This window comes from Canis lupus, chromosome 11 (genome assembly GCF_011100685.1).
Source record: "Canis lupus familiaris isolate Mischka breed German Shepherd chromosome 11, alternate assembly UU_Cfam_GSD_1.0, whole genome shotgun sequence".
NCBI lineage: Eukaryota > Metazoa > Chordata > Mammalia > Carnivora > Canidae > Canis > Canis lupus.
In genome coordinates this window covers 10,794,359-10,811,416 of record NC_049232.1, presented here as the reverse complement: position 1 = coordinate 10,811,416, position 17,058 = coordinate 10,794,359, and positions in this window count along the sequence as shown.

Here is a 17,058-nt window from a genome sequence, read left to right as displayed (position 1 = left end):
CTGAGAGAGGAAAAGCTACTGCACAAATGAAACAAAAGCAAAGAAAATACCCTGCTTGGTTTTTCTGGGCACATGTATGTTTACAAACACTTGATATACAGTCATAGGAGAGAGGATGGAACACCCTCATCAGGGATGATCAAATGTGTGTCCACAAGTGTGCCCCAAAGTCATAATCCAGTTTTAAGCTTACTAATTTTAGAAACATAAAAAATAAAAAAGTTTTTAAAAATAAAATTTGCATGTTGAATTATTTGCCTATAACTTACACTTTAATTGTGTATTTTCAAAGATTAATTTTAATTTTTCTTTGTCACTTTGCTTGTCTTCAACTGGAGGGACAGAAACAAAAAAAATGTTCTTTATAGTTCACAAAACTACATAAGAGAAAGGAAATTAAAATAGTTCAACTTTCAAATGGTGGTCTATCATTTTTAGCTTAGCACTTCTGAAGTCATTAAAGCTTGAAACTGCTGGCTGACTTTTGGGACATATATACGTATATATGTATACATACAAGTGTGTATATATATATTTTAACGAACCCCTTGGTTTCTATGTCTGATATTTAAAATAATTTTTAGAAAGTTTCAAGTTATTGATGATTTTCTTGAAGCTTTTATTTATTCATGAGACATACAGAGAGGCAGAGACATAGGTAGAGGGAGAAGCAGGCTCTCTGCGGGGAGCCCAATGTGGGACTCAATTACCCGACCTGGGATCATGCCCTGAGTGGAAGCAGATGCTCAACCACTGAGCCACCCAGGCGTCCCAAGTTGTTGGTTTTTTCAAAGCTTCAGTGGCAATAGTGCCAAGGTTTTATGTGGACATTAGTTTCCTTCCTCCTAGTGTAAATGTCTGACTGGTCCTATATGTATGAGTATAATGTATTATCAGTATAGACATAAGTATCAGGTCATGATCTTGAGGTCCTGGGATGAAGTCCCCATCTGCCTTCCTGGCAGCAGGAAGTCTGCTTCTCCCTCTGCCTCTGCCCCTTCCCCCACTTGTCCATGTGACTATGCAGACATGTGCTCTCTCTAAATCTTTTTTTTAAAAAAGGGCTATTCTTCCACTGAATTGCTTTTGTAACTTTGATCAAAATCAGCTAATCACATTTGTATGGGTCTATTTCCAGGTTCCCTATTTCAAGTTCCATTGGTCTATGTGTCTGGATATGGACTTGCTATTGTATTGATTGCTGTAGGTATCAAGAAGCCTTAAAAATGGATAGTATCTTTCATCCAATTCGATGTATCTTTTCTAATTTTTTTAACCATTTTAAGTCCTTTGTGTTTCCACATACATTTTAACATAAACTTGTAAACATATACATAAAAATCTTCTTGAGATTTTAATAGGGCTTACATGGAATCTTTAGATCAAAAAACTGACATCTTTAACACGCTGGGCATTCCAAACCATGAATACTATGTATGTTTCTCCATTTATACTTATCACATTTAGGTCTTATTTTCTATCAGTATTTGTGCTTTCCATTAGACAGATCCTATGCGTGTTTTATAAGATGCACAAACTTCTTGAATCTGTAAAATTGTCTTTCACAAAATTTGAAAAATCTTTGGGCATTATTTCTTAAGATATATATTGCGCTAATCTCTTCTCTCCTTCTGGGATGTCATTGGCATGAGTGTTAGAGCTATTGATCTTATGACACAATTGTTAGAGGCTCTGTTCGTTCTTTTAACATTTTTTTCTTTTTTCAGGTTGAATTTATATTTTTCTACCTTCAAAATTGGTTTTCTGACATATTGTAATCCATATTCTGTAACTCTGTGGCAGAGAGTACTGTTTCTGATTCTTTCTTTTGTGGTGAGTTCTTCTTTCTAGCCATTTTGCTCAGCGCAGAGTGGCTAAAAACGAGTTGTACTGGGAAAAGGAAGAAAAAGCAAAACAAACTACAAGCAGGGGTATCCTCTGGTTCTATATCCTGCAAATCCCTCAACTGCCCATGAAGCTTTCCAGAGCTGCTCGGCCAAGAACTTACTCTTCCTCTGTCTTTCCAGCTGGTCTTCTGGGGGAGGAGCCTACTGCGCTGATTCTCAGGTGTGTGCACCTGCTGGAGACACTCGGCCTCCTGCCAGGTGCAGGGCTCAGTGGCAGCTATTTATCCTGTGAGGCCTTTGTTCCCTGGCGGCCCTGCCCTGTCCCAGGCATAGGGTAACAGCAGGAGGGACAACACTGACCACTGCCAGCTGTCCAGCTCTGGAGTCAGCTCCCCCAGTAACTACCGCAGGCTCCCAGTCCACACTGGCCTGGATGCTCCGGGGGTGGGGGGCGCTGAGCTGCACAGCTCGGGGGTGCCCGGTGGCAGGAGCGTCCTCGCTGTCCTGTGCCCTCCCACCTCCGCCTGTCCCGGGCTGTGTCTGTTCAGAGCCCTGGGATCTGGGGCCTGCGCCACTGGAACCGCACCCCGGGGCCCCTCCGCCTAGAGCCACCACCCGAGCTGCTCCCGAGGCCCCGCCGGGCGCGCCCCAGCCCTTTACCAAGACCGGCCCCCAGCCTGCGGGTGCTCTCCCCGGGGCCCCCTCCTCTGTTAGTGACCCGGGAACGTGGAGGCTCCCTGCCCCAGCTGCGGCTCTGCCCAACTTTCTTGCCGAGGTCCTTTCCCTGCGGGAAGACTCCGATGCAGATTGTTCCAGTTCCTGCTTCTCCAGGGCTGGGCTTCCCCGGCCCGAGGCTTTCGCTGCCCGCTGAGCCCAGCTCTGCCTGCCCCATCCCCCACTGGATTCTTCTATTTTATGTTTTCCACCTTCCTACCTTGTTAGAAGCGCAAACTCTTTTCTCTGTAGGTTCCAGCTGTTCTCTCTTTAAATCTCAGGTCGAATTCGTAGGTTTTCAGGACGATTTGAAAGTTATCTAGGTACATTGGGCTAGCTTGCCCTGCCCCTAAGATGGGAAATTTTATATGACATGTATTTTATTGAATTTTTTTTTCAATTGAGGAGCGCTGAAAATAAAGAAACACATATAGTGAAACTCATGAATGGTATAGCTGGATTTAAGAATGATCTTTGGAGTCCAATAGGGTTGAGTTTCAAGCTGTTTTACTACTTGCTATGCCCTTGGCCTCTCTGGCCTACAATGGGAAGGGAATTCATTCATTCATTCATTCATTCATTCATTCACTACTGGGTTATTCTGACATACACATGAGAACACATTCAATGATTTCTCTTGCAGGGTAAATGTGTACAAAGTAAACTGACTGTAATGTGACCTACTCAGCGATGATGCAGTCTGTTCTTGCTTTGGTTCATTTCAGATCAATCATTTTCAGCCAAAATGAATAATTGTGGCTGTAACATAGATGCTGTACTTAAGTGGTTTGCACCTTATTTACCCTAGCAATGGACTATTTACCTATTTCTATCTAGATAGATGCCTGTATCTTTGAATTCAGTAAGAAACCTGTGTTTATGTCCTAAGGACAAAAAGAGAGAGTCTTATTATTCTTGAGCTAAAGCTAGATGAAATCAATGCCAGATTTGCTCAGAAACATGTAGGTTTTATACCTATACATATATAACTATTAAAAAAAAACCCTTTGTTATTGAAATCTGTGCAAAAGGGAGAAATTAAGCCTTTATTATTGTGAGCCATGAACTCTAGGACCTTCTTAAGAATTCTTTTCATAGAAAAAAAATAAATTATGACATCTTATAAATATAATAAGTAAATATATGAGATTATCAGATGGACAATATCTAACCAGGGGCTCACCCAGCAGAAAGTTCAATAAATGTTTTTTCCCTTCTGCCCCTTCTCTTCAGTGTATACAGTATATTAAATAGGAAGAAGAATAAGACTTAAGAGAAGGAAATAAGAATATGAAATTGAGGGATCCCTGGGTGGCGCAGCGGTTTGGTGCCTGCCTTTGGCCCAGGGCGCGATCCTGGAGACCCGGGATCGAATCCCACGTCGGGCTCCTGGTGCATGGAGCCTGCTTCTCCCTCTGCCTGTGTCTCTGCGCCTCTCTCTCTCTCTCTCTCTCTGTGACTATCATAAATAAATAAAAATAAAAAAAAATAATATGAAATTGAAGAGGCATTTGAATAAAAACAGGGAATACAGAGCATCATAGAAAGCCTGGCTAGAGCTCTGTGATTACATGTGTAAGATGAGGAGATTCCGCCTATGGTGAGATCTTTCTGAAGAAACCATTGATTATTGGCTAACCTATGTCACATAGCCAGGGGAATATTATCTGAACTATACATTATATCTATATCTGCTTAATTCTCACAATCTGAATGTTTTAATTGCAAAATATTCTGACTAAAGTATTATTAATACTCTACGGTATCACTGTCACGTTTCTTCTCTGAAGTAAAACTGCCTTGTAGAGAGAAACTGCCAGTCACTCTCTCCATACACTGTCAGAGAAGAGATCAGCAGAAAATGAGAGGGCTGAGAAGATGGTGAGAGAAAGAGACTCCCAGGCCACAAAATCCAAAGAACTGCTTCATTTGGGAATCTTGGCAAGTCCAATTCTCCTTGACTTGTGTGTCTGAGGTGCCTCATACTAGTTCTGGCCGTGAAAGAGGTGTGGAGATAAATGCTTGTCCTTTCGAGGTGACACCAAAATGAGGAACCAAGAGAAGAAAATATAACACTATCTACTTCAGTTGAGCGTTTTAACATTAATGGGCCACGTGCCAAATACCTACACTCTCATTCAATTGTAAATTAAGACAGTTTCCAGGAAATTCAATTGACCTGAGATTTTGCTCTTAGCCATTTTAACCTATCTAGCCTAATAAGTTAAAGAAATTAAAACTAATAAAGACATATGATGTGATGAGCACTGTTATATGCAACCGGTAAATTATTGAACACTATATCTGAAACTAATGATGTATTATCATATGTTGGATAATTGAATTTAAACTAAAAATTTTTTTTTTAAAAAACTAAGGAAGATGTCATTAGAAATACAAACTTTCTAATTTCATCAACCTAGCTATGCACGAAACATTGCAAACACTCACTAGAAGTACCTGAATGCTAACTCTGGGATTTTCATTTTCATACAATCCTGTGGTATCAACTGCGTGAATCTGCATAAGTATGTCTAACTGTGGATGAGTTTGAGTTCTAAGGGCAGAGCCCAGGGATGAAAGAGATCAGAACACTAATGGCAAATCTGGCAATATACTGCGTGTAAACTTTAGTAAAATCTCATATTTTCTGGGAATCGGCTTCTTCTTCTCTAATTAAACAATTGAGCAAATAATCTGAGGTTTATTCTGACTTGAAAGTTCTCAGACAGCCTGGGTGGCTCAGTGGTTTAGCGCTGCCTTTGGCCCAGGGCCTGATCCTGGAGACCTAGGATCCAGTCCCATGTCGGGCTTCCTGCATGGAGCCTGCTTCTCCCTCTGCCTGTGCCTCTGCCTCTCTCTTCCTCTCTCTCTGTCTCTCATGAATAAATAAATAAAATTTTTAAAAAAGAAAAAGTTCTTGAAATCTTGGCTATTCCACATGATTTTAATCATGTGACTGATAAAACCACTTTCAACTTCTTTTGGGGGAAAACACTGTTTTCCTTGTCCTTACTCAAGTTGTAACAGTGGGGGTTAGTTACCTATAGGCATTCCAAAGGCATGGCCATGATAATACATCATAATCTCAGTAATTTAAATTCAAATATATACCATTTCTACAATAATCTTTAGAAAAGCAAGGCATTGGTATTTTAGTATTTCATTCTGTTTTATGAATCCTGTCTCTACATGATAAAACTTACAAATAAAAAAAAAAACTAAAATAAAATAACCTTACAAATAAAAGATACTTTACATTGATTAGTAAATAAATTTCCTGCTCATCATTTATAATATCTGATTGGCCATTAATTGGAATAAACATAGAGCAAAGTACTATCTCTTTCATAAGAACTTTTCCAAACATGCAGCCCAATTTTAAAAACAGTGTTATTTCAGCATCATTTAACCTCTGTCCCTACAGCTATCTTAAATTCTCCTTAAACTGGGAAGATAGCTTACTACAAGTGAAAACCAAATAACTACTTAGCCACCTTTCCACATTAGGCCACCTCAATTCTATGGTTTTGGCTAAGTCACCGACCCATTAAAAAGTATTTATTATGGCCAATAAAACAAACTGTCCTCCAATAGAAATGTCCTTAAGCTTCATGGCCCTCAATAAAGTATCAAATTTTCAAGACACTTTAAAAGTTTATATTGGGGCAAAATATGGCAAAACAGAGATAGTGCATCTACCTAAAATAACATCTGACATTAAATAATCTTGTTGGTACAGAATGCTAAAAGAGAAGATTAGGTACAGACACGGGAACTGTTCCAAAGCCATTAGCCATGAAGGTTCATTTGTGTGTAAATAATGGCTTGGATACTCATCTCAATAAAAGACATAACTCCTTTATGGCCCACTATTACAGACAACCTAGTTTGTAGGTTTTCAATAAAGCATGTAGAAGCTTCTAACACAAGGGGAGGCAAACTCTGGTCTGTAGACCAAACCTGGCCCAGTGCCTATTATTGTATATAAAATTTTATTGGAACATGCCCATTTGTTTGCTATTGCCTGTGGCTGCCTTCCTACTACTATGGCAGTACTGAGTAGTTGCAGCAGAGACCACATAGCCTGAAAAGTTGAAAATATGTACTGTCTGGCCCTTTGCAGAAAGTCTGCCAACCTGATACAAACATTAATTCATGCTACCATAGTAGCATGGTAAATTGCAAAAAGAGTTGTTTGAACTGTTACAGTTTTGTAAAAGTCCTTCCTAAACCAGCAGAAATATTATATTTCTCTTCTCTCTCATTCACTTAACATTTTCCTTTTAAAATTTGCTTCTGTGTATTTTAACTGCACATGTGATGGCTATGAACTTAATAAAAACAGAAAGCGTCCTTTTAAATATATATATCCACTAAGTAAACAGTGAGAGATTTAATAATCTAAAGATATAGGAACTTGAATTTACAATTTTAGACCTTGATAAGGTATATTCATTTTCTCTTCATAATGTCAAGAGGTAGACTGAATAAATCCCCTCTTTAGAAGACTATAGATGGTTAGATAGGCTTCAAAGACTTAGAAACATAATGTGACAAAACTGTAGCATTAGAATCACATATTCTGTCTCTTAGTCAACAGTTTACCCATTTAACATTCTCTATTGATGACATTAAATTGGGTCCTTGAATTTCCTGTACATTCTCAGAGATTTCCTGTACATTTCTCTTCATCAAACTTCCCTCTCGGCAAAAATCCTCCCTTCCTGAGTGTGATTGAGTGACCTGTGAGGAAAGAACAATGTTCTTTTTAACTAGACCAATGTTATTCTCTGTTAATACACACCAACAAAAGCACTGCTTCAGTTATGCTTTCTAGACTTACTCTACCCAACTAGAAAGACTGAAAAATAAAATTCTAGATCTAGAGGGAAGTACCATTTCTTTTTCCTCCAGCAGAGTAGGGATAAGTTGACACAGTGAGGCATGTATCTTGGCTGCAAAATTTAAGGGTGTGCCAAAAAGTTTGGCAAACAATATATATAATGCTTAAGATGATATTTTTGAAACCCAATGTGAATGTGAAAATCCATGGGAAACAAAATATAACGATTTTCAACCAAGACAGGATCACTTACAATGCTTTTTAGAGCCATACTAGAGCCAAAAGTCAAATCAGTAATATCAATCCCACTTTGAATTACTTTTGATTTTTTGTGTGTCTTTTAAATTTTGTACCCAGAGGTACACGTCCCTCTTACCTCATTCCCACTCATATTCTTTATCCAGTTAACTAAAAGTTTATCAAATGATAAGTAAATTGAAAAGCCCTTTTGTGAGCAGCTGATTTGCAACAGAGAACATCTTATAATTTGTCAACAAGAGCACCTAGAGTTGATAATAATGATAATACCAAACCAAGAGAAGACGTTCCTTGTTTTTTTTCTTTCTTTCTTTCCTCAGTGTTATCCTCTCTTTATATTCCCTTGACTCTGTTTTCTCTCAAAACACAGATACACAACTTGGTCTTGCCCCTTAAATTCAAAGATAAATAGAAGGCTGACCTCTGATTTTAGACCTGGGTGTGTAGTCCTATCCTATTATATTTGTATGTATATATACATAATGTATGTATATAAACATAATGATAATTGGCCTAAGGACAGCAAAATACTGAGAGGGACAAAGAATTTATTATTAAATATAGATCCCATTTCTATCCCCCTATAGCTAACAAGCAGCAAGATAATCTGAAAATATTAATTGAAATGTTACCACTTATTGCATTATGCAGTACTTCCTGGGTCCTCCAGGACATGGTTTGGCTAGTGCATTAATATTCTTTGTCAGCTTTACCATGAATAAATTAAAAGAGAAAGGACTTGTGGTAATTTCTTTCTTAGAGAGGACACCAAGCAATGATGACCCACTGGTTGGCCAGGATGGCTTTAAAGTTCCCTTGACTAAACTTTAGATGTATTTCTTCTTGACTTTGATCCTTGACCTCCCTTTTCTTAGATCATTTACTTTGGAAAACTGGCAATTGTAAATTCCTTCTCTACCTCTTTGGGATATAAATCTTCTCCCAGTCTCTCACCAGATTTACAACCCAGAACTGTCTTTCTCAAGGTCTTGGGAGCCATCTCTTTGAAATGCAATCATCAAGGAAGACAGTGCCTGCTAAGGACTAAATTGTGTGTGCCCCAAGTTTTTATGCTGAAGCCCTAAACCCCTATTTGACAGTCCAGGAAACAGGGGCTTTAAGAAGGTGATTCAAGATAAATGAGATTATGAGGATGAAGCTTGATCCAAGAGAACTGGTGTCCTTACAAAAGAGAAAAACATACCACCTCATCTCTTTCCCTCTCCCTCTCTTCTCTCAGTGTGCTTTGCAAGCACATGGTAGAAGGCCATCATCTGCAAGCCAGGATGAGTCTTCACTAGAATCTGACCCTGCTGCCACCTTGATCTTGGACTTCTGAGCATCCAGAAGCATATGATAATAAATCTCGGAGTTAAAGCTACCCAGCCTATGGTATTTTGTTATGGCAGTCCAAGCTGACTAAGACAGTCCCCCTATCTTCTCTAGTCTCTGTGAAAAGGTAGGATCTTAAAGAAATGCAAGGGCCTCATCACATTGAGCAATCCCCCATGTAACTTCTCCCACTACTTTTCCATTAGCCTTTTGTTTGAACCATGGTGAAGTTACTCCCTTTCCCTTACTGTAATAGTTTTTTTGTTTGTTTTTTAGATTTTAGTTATTTATTTGAGAGTGAGGCAGCAAGAGAGAGAATGAGTTCGGGGGAGGGCAGAGACAGAGGGAGAAGCAGACTCCCCACGGAGCAGGGAGCCCAAAGTGGGGCTCGATTCCAGGACTCTGGGATCAGGACCTGAGCCAAAAGCAGACAATCAACTGAGCCATCCAGGTACTCCACGGTAGTTTTGAATAGTCTTCCTTGCCTGTTAACACAGTTCAGTGCATTTTTCTTTGACAGAATTACGCACTGGTAATGTGTTTATTGTCTGCAATCTGTATGCCATGCTTTTTTTTTTAAACAAAAGCGTGATTGGTTTAAATACATATTAAATTTTGCTAGTAACTATTAAGCCAGTACAGTGTTTTTTGCCTTTGAAGAATTTCCCTGAAGAGACTTCTCTTCCAATGAATTTTTTGAATTCACTTCATGTAGATTTTCTCTTCCTTAAATATTCTTTTTTCTACATGATGATTAGAGGCAAACATACCCATTTAAGTATTCAGTAAAACAAGGTTTTCTCTTTTCCAGAAGAATATTTTTTAAGTAAAAAAGTCATTTTCCCCCCAAAAGGTTTGGAGTATGTTGACCAAAAGCTTTAGTTTTCTTCAACTATTCCTGTTTTAGAAATGAAAGTCCAGTTTTCCAAGAAGATTCAATTCCAGTTGGTTTAATAGTTGCCTCTTCTTTTTTTGGGTTCTTCTCTAAGATTAGCTATCCACTAGGGCATAAGAAACAAACCCATTGCAAATGATCAGTATATTCTCTATTGGACTGATGAACTTCAATAGATAATGATAGTAAAGGGGGAGAGAAATAAAAAATAAAGATGAAGAAAGGAGAATGAAGGGAATGAAGGAGCACTTCCCAATACTGATTACCACAGGAGAGGAGACTGTGATTCTTAACCTATTTATTTGTAAATATTAAGTAAATTTACACAGCTATTGTGTCTGTTTTTATGGATGTATATGAAAATGGCTGCACTTGAATATATCTTCAAGCTCATCCATTCCTCAGTAAATCCAAAGATATCCTAGTGTTATGTAGGGGATACCAGCATACTGTAGGTCAAAGATAAATGCTTCAAAGCAAAAGCGACTCAGCATATTAACACTCTGCACAAGAGAAAAATTAAATTCAAGTTTAATCGTGTAACCAATCACTGAACAATCCTGCAAAAGTGAAAAGTGCTTGAGTTATTGCTTCTGTGACTACCCCTAACATTTTTATTAACTTCCAAATACATAATAATGACATTTCAGGAAAATTACCATACTTAGAGACAGATTTTAAGAGAGAAATTATCCCCTAAGCCCAGCTCCACAGCTATCATGATAATAAAAATTTCCTGCCCATGGCATAATTTAGCCGGCTCAATGTTCTCACACCTTCAACTTGACAGACCCAAGGACACAGACATACACATAGTGAAACTTGAAATTCCTTGGTTGGAGTGGCAATAAAAGTGTGTTTTCAATTTATATGTTTTCTTCTATATAAAAAAAGGAAAGAAGTAAAAAAAGCATAATTTTAAAATATATCACACAGTTTTCTCCTTTATAATTCTATCTAATTCATTCTATCCACTGGGAATAGGATGAATTCTATCTGAAAAAAAAAAGTGTGTATGAGTTAAAAAGTATTTAGTATTTAATACAATTTATTCAGGTAGATATTACTCTTTGGGAAAGGTCATATTTGCTTAATCACATATATACTACTTTATATGGAGCTTATTCAAATTTAGAATATATATATACTTTTCCAATCTTATGATTTGTTCAAATTAGCATTAATCACTGACAACAGCCTCACATTTATTTGCTTTCCTTTGTCTGAGAAATTTGTAAAAGTAATAGATAGTACCATCAGGCATTGAATATACAGAACTAGGGATCCCTGGGTGGTGCAGCGGTTTGGCGCCTGCCTTTGGCCCGGGGCGTGATCCTGGAGACCCGGGATCGAATCCCACGTCGGGCTCCCTGCATGGAGCCTGCTTCTTCCTCTGCCTGTGTCTCTGCCTCTCTGTCTCTCTGTGTGACTATCATGAATAAATAAATAAAATCTTTAAAAAAAAAAAAAGAATATACAGAACTATTTTCCCTAGTTCATGTGTCACCAAGGACAAACATCCAGGTCCCTGCTGTCCTATTATCCGGATTACCCATTGTCATACTCTGTACATATCAGAAACATCTAGGAGGATTTCTGAACATGCAGATGTCTTGGTCCAACCTCTGGAAATTCTGATCTGATAAAACCCAAGTAGCCGTGTTGACTCTAAACATGCCATCTTAATTAAACAGTTCGTGATAGGTTTGGAAAACTTCATAAATGATATAAAATAGCATTTTTCCCTTAACTAGAAAAATGTAACTATGAAAAGCACAAAGGGAAACATAGCACTCATTCTTTTATGAGAGAGGCCTCTAGTTCATGGTTCTCTTCTTGCACTTAGAGTCTTTCCTGAAGTCTCACAGGGCTCTGACTTTGGAATGTGAAAATTAACTGTATGATAATATGAGGGGACAAGGCAATGATTTCCTGTGTTGTGACAACTACCTGGTCCCAAATAACTCAGGAAAATTACACCCAACAAACAACAGCAGTTTCTGGGGACCAGTTAGGTGTTGGGCCCTGTGCTGAGCACGGAGAGTAAAAAAGTGAGGGGGTCCACATGTAGCATGAAATTCCATGAAATCCAATATTAAGATGTCTGCATTTCCACACACCACTCAGAGCATACTCATAAGCTCCCTTTCAAGGCTACCTTTGATATTTTTATGCACATGATTTTTCTGTCTTTTTACAATTTTGTTTTGTTTTGTTTTACTGCAGGAAGAAATAGGAAGCTGGTAGAAGGCAGTAAAAAAGTTTCCACAATCCACCTTGCTGCACCCATCAAGTCACATACCAGCATGACTCTGGGGAAGATGCTGCCTTTACTGGCAAGAGTTGTTGACTACACAGAGGGAATAGCCTCTCATTCACAACTAGAAAAACACTCTATTTTTATTTTCTTTAGTAACACTCCACCCTGCAAGCTTCCTCATTTTAGTATGTGAACTCTATTTGCAGTATGAATGGAAGAGATTTAAGAAACCCTACAAGACATAGAAAGAAAGGACATGAAAAAACATACATGAAATTTATTATATCAGTATGGTAAGTTGTAGTAGCCATTGTGTCGTTTTCCTGCTTCCCTGGGACCCTTCTAACTTTCCATTTCTGTGAGACCATCTGGTTAGATTTGTAATGTTAGTGGAAAATGACCTCTTCTTTAAGGAAAACAGAAAAAAATTTGCTGCTTCACAAAAGTGAAAGATTTCTTCTTCATGGAAAGAAATTGACTATTATAAAGCTGAAAGTTGCAAAACTACAAAAGACAAAAGTGAATATAAATGAAATAGATAAGACTTACTCAAATCATATCTCTGGAACCATATCACTGAACAAACACTCAAGAAGGTTTCAAAACTGTGATATCAATAATAAGTTGGTGAGTCCTAGAATCCACTGGAGTAAAAATTCCAAAATAGAAAATAATTTTACAATTATTCAGTCTTTTTAGCATTTTATTGAAAAGTTTACCTTATGATTTGAGTAACTTATATGAACACTTACCTTGCAAAACTTAAAAAAAAAAGTAGAATTGTAGGATTCTCATTTGGATTCTCATTTTTCTCTCTACCATAAAATAGGAGGCATTTTTTTCTTTCATTTTAAAGAGGAGAATGCATCATCAAGAGAACTCTGTCATGACCAAAATGAAAATTTTTAATTTATGAATATAAAAATTCTGATGTTAAAAACATTTTTATGCAAAGCCTTTCTAAATGTGCAACTTTCTTTTTCAATGCACAGGATCTAATTAGGTACCTCAAAGACATTTAATGAAAATTAGCAGGTTTACTGATGCTTATTAATTGATATTCTAACATTTTTAGTGACATTCCTCATGTAATTCATGTCATTCATTTTGTTTAAAACTACACGTAAGGGCACATGGCTGGATCAGTTGATAGAGCATGTGACTCTTGATCCTGGGGTCATGGATGCCATGTTGGGCATAGAGACTACTTAAAAAAATAAAAATAAAAATATGTAATAAGAAATCTCCCAAATTAGTATTATTGCCTGCTGAAAAGAGCTACACTGTGGTAAATTCATTTAAAGTAAAACTGAATCCCTCCCTCCACACTCCAAGCCTCCAGCTTTCATCATACCATTGAAAATACTGACTCTTAAAGATTATTTTTGCTCTGAAAGGAAAAAGCAGATATAAATCTTAAAGTGAAGAAATAATTTTTGTTACATTAAATTAATAAGTGATAAAATTCTGAGAGTAAAAATGCTAAAATATTATTTCTTTCCTGTAATTCTAATTACTGGACAAATTTAAAGAGGACAATCTTTAATATTTGAACAAGGATTCTCATTTTCTTTAGCTATCATCTACCATTTCTGATGATAACATTTTGTTACTTGGTAAGCTCCCTTTTACTATGCTTTGATGGTGTTTTAACAAAAAAGAGGTGAAGCTATGGATTAATGTGTTGAATCAGTATATGATAATGGAGAAGTAAAACGTCTACAAGAAGGAATAAGCTGGGGCACCTGGGTGGCTCAGTGGTTGCACATCTGCCTTTGGCTCAGGTCATGATCCTGGGGTCCTGGGTTTAAGTCCCATATGGAACTTCCCACAGCTCCGGAGCTTGCTTCTCCCTCTGCCTATGTCTCTGCCTCTCTCTGTGTGTCTCTCATGAATAAATAAATAATTTTTTAAAAAGGGGGGGGGAGGAGTAAGCTGTGTAGCTGCTGTTGAAAATCCAAGCCAAATTACCAATATAAGAGCTGAGTCAAGGTGGACAGCATTGAGCCCTATTTAAAATCAGTGTATGGGCCAAAGAAACAAAACAACAAAAATGCAATAAAACACAGTGAAGAAACTGACTACAACAACAGCAGTGACAGAACCCTGAACGTATCATGATTTGGAATAATAAGAGTTCAGGTCTTGGCAGTATCATTTAATTAAATCTCACTATGATAGTAAGCCATCGGTATCACTATACAGTTGACCCTTGAAAAGGGCAGAGGTTAGGGTTGATGATCCTTGACACAATCAAAAAGCCACATATAGGGGCTCCTGGGTGGTTCAGTCGGTTAAGCATCTACTCAGATCATGATCCTGAGGTCTTGGGATCAAGTCCCACATCAGGCTCCCTGCTCAGCTGGGAGCCTGCTTCTCCCTCTCCCTCTGCCTGCTGTGTTCTCTCTCTCTCTCTGTGTCAAATAAATAAATAAAATCTTTTTTTAAAAAAGCTACTTATAACTTTTAATTCCCTAAAAACATATCTACCAATAGCCTACTTTTGACTAAAAGCCTTAACAATAATAGCCTAGTCAATTAATATAGATTTTCTATTTTATATGTATTATACACTGTATTCTTAAAACAAGTAAGCTAGAAAATCATAAGAAAGAAAAAACACATGTGCAGTACTGTCCATATATTTATTAAAAAAACAAAACAAAACTGTGTATAGTGGCCAGGTCTCACCCCTCTGGGACAGGATCATGATGATATTCCACAACTTGGTAGGCTCTACTCACCAAGAACTGCTGCCAGATTGGCCTACAGCAGTGGCTTACAGGTGTGGCATAGCTATCCCATCTGTCTGGAGGTATACCATCAACCTGTAGTCATCAGCAGCTATAGCCTTAAGGGGGTCATGAGGCTGGGGTACCATGCAGGGAGGGATCTGAGGCCCATGGCTGCTCTGAAACATGATGGACTCAGAGGGCAGAGATGACAGGGGGCTCAGGGATACCTGTGCAGCACCATCCCCACCCTCTGGGCATGTCCCCCCATGTAGGCTGGCCTCCTGCCCACAAGCCCCAGGCATGCAACCTGACCACCTTGGAAGCACATACGAGACCTACAACCCTGCCTGGTCCAAAGGCGCCAGGGACTGCTGGCCCCAGCAGGCCTCCCTAGGTACTCAGGTACAAACTCTGTATCAGTTGCCTTCAGTTTGGTCCCATAGAGACTAGGGTAGACAGTTGTAAATGAACACCTTGTAGCTTTCACTTGTTATTAACTCTTTTAAAAAATGGGTATAAGAGTCCGGTTCATTTCAAATCTACGTTGATCAAGGGTCAGTTATACAGGCTTATTAAGTTTCATCCTCTGTGAAAGGAAGAGGTTGGATCAATGATCCCTAAGTAACTGTTGACTTCTAATGATTTCCCTATTCATCTGACAAATAACTTCAATAGGGCTTGTGAACAAAGCAAAATTTTGGTAACTGAGGCTGATTAAATTCTTTCCAGTATTGGGATGCCTGGGTGGCTCAGTGGTTGAGCATCTGCCTTAGGCTCAAGGCGTGACCCAAGGTCCTGGGATCCACTCCTGTATCCGGCTCCCTGCAGGAAGCCTGCTTCTCTCTGCCTGTGTCTCTCCCTCTCTTCTCTGTGTTTCTCATTATAAATAAATGAAATCCTTTAAAAAAAAAAATAAATAAATAAATTCTTTCTGGTGTTGCTAAAGAGAAGCAAATGTCAGAACCTAATACATGCAATAAAAAAAGGAGTAAATAATCTCGATAAAGTGGCAGCACAATATGATCAGTTTACATATTTTGGGAATGATTCAGTGGAGCCTATGCTAAGAAATGCAAACCAATAGAACCCTGTTTACATAAATAAAAAGCAAAATATTAATCCTAGAATTATCTCATGAACCAGTTATCTAAACCTATCAACTAATAGAGTAGGAAATTGAAGATCAGTAAGGTAGAGAATTGGCTGAGGATGAGTGAATGCCACAGTCAAGCTCATATCCTAGCCTTTTGATATCCTAAAAGTATAGTGTTTTTCCCCCTAAATTGTAATAACTCACTTTCTTCTAAATAAGAAATATGGGAAATTAAGTGACCCAAATTCTTCTTTTGGTCTAAATATCTTAACTAAAAATTATTATGCACCAGGTACACTAAAATGAGTTCAAAAATGCAAAATAAGAACTCTTTAAGGAGAATGAATTGGGGATCCCTGGGTGGCGCAGCGGTTTGGCGCCTGCCTTTGGCCCAGGGCGCGATCCTGGAGACCCGGAATCGAGTCCCACGTCGGGCTCCCGGTGCATGGAGCCTGCTTCTCCCTCTGCCTGTGTCTCTGCCTGTATCTCTCTCTTTCTCTCTCTCTCTCTCTGTGTGACTATCATAAATAAAAAAAAATAATAATAATAATAAAAAAAAAGGAGAATGAATTGAACTATATGTTCTTCTCTGCTCACTCCTGAAATTATACTAGAGAAATTTAAGGGGGAAAAATGATAAAACAAAAAGGACTAAGAATAGAGACAATGATCACAAAATGATATCTGAAATCTGAAGGACAGATATTTTAGGAATACATGACATAGACTTAGAAAACCAGATTCCAGACTGGCCACAGAAGAAATATGGAGCAAACTAAACCAAAGGATCACAGAAAAAATAGGGGGTTTTAGAGAACAGAGCTCTCTGAAGCTGGTTACTGATGACTTCTTGCCCTATCCCAGAAGTAAGGAAACAACTTTTCCTCACTCAGGGTAAAACCAGAATTTTCCTCTCTGGAGAGCTTAGCCAGGGATATAGGGAATTGGGAAACACATGGCTCCCACTGAGGATGTGGAACCGCACAGAAGGAGAATATTCTTCCTACAAATAAGTAAATAAAAGAAAATTATTCCTATCAAATGGTGAGATGATATGTCTTCCCTCTATTTGGTCTGA